Source organism: Choloepus didactylus, chromosome 6, assembly GCF_015220235.1.
Source record: "Choloepus didactylus isolate mChoDid1 chromosome 6, mChoDid1.pri, whole genome shotgun sequence".
Classification (NCBI taxonomy): Eukaryota; Metazoa; Chordata; class Mammalia; order Pilosa; family Megalonychidae; genus Choloepus; species Choloepus didactylus.
In genome coordinates, this window is record NC_051312.1 from 5,782,258 (window position 1) to 5,785,306 (window position 3,049).

Sequence of the window (3,049 nt, forward strand, 5' to 3'; positions counted from 1 at the left end):
TTTCCATAAACATGAGCACTTTTAGTGACATTCCTTTTTTTTTAAATATTATTTTTATGGTTCCTTCGGAAGTCCTCAGTAAGAATAGTCTATGATAGAGGTTATTGTTCTACCGTTTTGCCCATTTGAACTACTTTCTCTTTTTGACTTTTACAAATAACGCTGCACTGAACATTACTGCCCTCTGATTAACTTCCTTGAGAGGAATTTCTAGAAGGAAATTACAAGGTGAAAAAGTTAACAGCATTTATAAAGTCCTTTGTATCTTTCTGATTGGCCTAAACCAAAAGGTAGTTTCAATTTATGCATCCCTGGACAATGAAAATTATCTTTTAATTTTAAAAATTTATAAAAGAAGAAAAATTGTTTTCTACTTTGTAGGCAAAAAACCCTGCATCTGGTGCTTTCAATTAGCACTCCTGTGATTACCAGTTAGGCCCTGCTTTTCTTTCCTGGGCGGCCAGCTGTCATTCTCTTCTGTAAATTTTGTATTCAATCCTTGGCCCATTTCTGCTCCCCTGTTCGGATGCATTCGTTTCTTATCCAGTTTAATAAATTCTTATAAACCAGAAATGTTATCCCTTAAGTTATAATATTTGTGACAAATATTTTCCCAAATTGTTTCTTTGGTTTTTAATTTTGCTTATTACCACTGTTGCCATGCACAAGTTTACATTTTCATGTTGTAAAATACACGTTTTTTCCCTTTGTGATTTTTTCCATTGCTTTTATGTGTTAAAAGGCCAACTCCAAACTCACCTAAACATTCCACCTAGATTTTTTACTGTTCATTTACTTTTTTTTTACCGTTAACTTTTAATTCAGCTGGAATTATTTTGATGAATGGTGTGAGATGTAAGTGGAATTTGATTTTTTTTCCCAAACAGCCAATTTTTCCATGATAGCCGTTAATTAATATCTCCTTCCCCCACTAATTTGTGATTCTTCTTTTATCACGTGAGAAGGTTTTACATCTACTAGAGTCTACTTCTGGGCTACTCAATTCGATTCTATTTCTTTGCTCTGTGTATTCCTGAACCAATATTCCACAGTATTTTTACAGAGACTTTATCTTTTCATATCTGCTGTGGCAAATTCTCCATATCATTCTCATTTTCAAGAACTTCTAAGTTATTCTTATCAACTCAACATCCAGGTGGAATTTAGAATTTTAACACATTTCCCTCAGATCTCATGGAATTTTGATTGGTACTGCTTTTGTTCAATTTTCTCATCCAGGATCATGGTACATCTGTGGTTTTCTTCATTTAGGTCTGTTTTAGTTTCTAGGCTGCTTAAAGCAAAAACCATGAAATGGTTCAGCTTAAACAATGGGAATTTATTTGCTGATGGTTGAGGCTGAGAAATGTACAAATCAAGACATCATCAAGGTGATGCTTTCTTCCCGAAGACCGGCTGCCAGCGATCCTTGGCTCTTCTGCCACATGGCAAGGCACATGGCAGCATCTGCTGGTCTCTCCCTGCCCTTCTGGGTTTCTTGGCTTCTTGCTTCCATGGCTTTCTCTCTGTCTGAATTTCATTCTCTTATAAAGGACTCCAGCAATAGGATTAAGACCTATCCTGAACGAGGTGGGCCACATCTTAACCTGAAGTAGCCTCATCAAAAGGTCCTACTTATAATGAGCTCACGCCCACAGGAATGGATTAGATTTAAGAACATGTTTTTCTGGGGTACCCGAAGGTCCTGTTCAAATCTTGTTGCTTCCAAGAAGTTTATTATGACTATCTTAAAGTAGATTTCACCACCACGGTCCCTGCCCAGGCTGTTAGTAATTGTTAAAATAACAGAAAGCAAGTAACTTTTTTTTCCTCTTCCTAATGTTTTTAGTTACTTGCTGAACTGTATTACGAATTCAGAGATTTTAGTTTTTTTTCTAGGTGAGCCAGCACACTTGCAAATAGTGATACTTTTGTCTCTTGTATTTGATACTTACACCTCTTATTTCCGTTTCAAGTTTTATTACTTTGACTAGGTCTTCTAGAAAAATGTTAAACGGCATGGTGATAAAGACACTCTCGTTTTAGTTTTGATTTTAATGGGAATGCTTCTAGTGTTTCACTTTTTGATTTCAAACAATCAGTGCAGCTGATTGTTTGAAATCATTTATTAACAATCGTGTCAGAAAGTATCTCCCATGGAAATGATAAATGCGGGAAACTAACCAGATCCTGTTTAAGAAAAAAAAAAAGTGAGTGTCTCAAGGTCTGCAGTGGGGGTGAAAAAGCCCTTGGGGCAGGGACCATTTGTTCTTAATTGTAAACCGTTCTATACTGTTTGATTCTTGACTATTACTCTGCTTGTGCTTAAAAAACAAACAACAACAACAACAAAAAGCCATTTTTATTCCTAGTTTTCAAGTCATTTGAAAATTTCAAAGAATCGATGCCCACATCTATTATTTGCATTTTTCAGCGAGGATTAAGATGGTAAGATAGTTTCTCCTGTCACAGGCCGATGTTTCGTATTTCCTAATGTCAAATCGGACTTTCATTTCTCGGAGAAGCCCCGCAGTCCTGCTGGGTCACTCTGTTAAGTGACTGTCGCCGGCATTCGCACCCCGGCATTTTACACCGGACGCTGGCAGCGAACCCGGGTCAGTTCATCCTGGATCAGGTCCCGGTTTTCCGTTCGCCGCTTCCCGCGGGGTCAGAGTCCTGCGGGCGCCGGGGGGGCCGCGACGCACTCTCCCCCTCGGTCTCCAGACCAGGACCCCAGACCCAGAGCTCCTCCTCCTTGAACCCCCATCCACCACCCCAATCGCACGGGGGCAGCCTCCTGGTTCCTGGATAACTTGTCCAATGTCTCCGTGATTTTTTTCCGAGTCACTTTTGGTAACCTGGTTCCATATGCTGATTTCTGAAAAATGATAACCCGGCCTCCGGGTCTCCCGGGCGCCCCCGACCCACCGCGGGAACACACGGGGAGGCCAGAGTCCCCCGACGCCGCAGCTGCGCCTGCGCCCTGGCCCCGCGCCGGCCCCTGCTGGACCCTCCCGCCTGCCGTCCTTACCCCGGCCTGCCCCCGCGC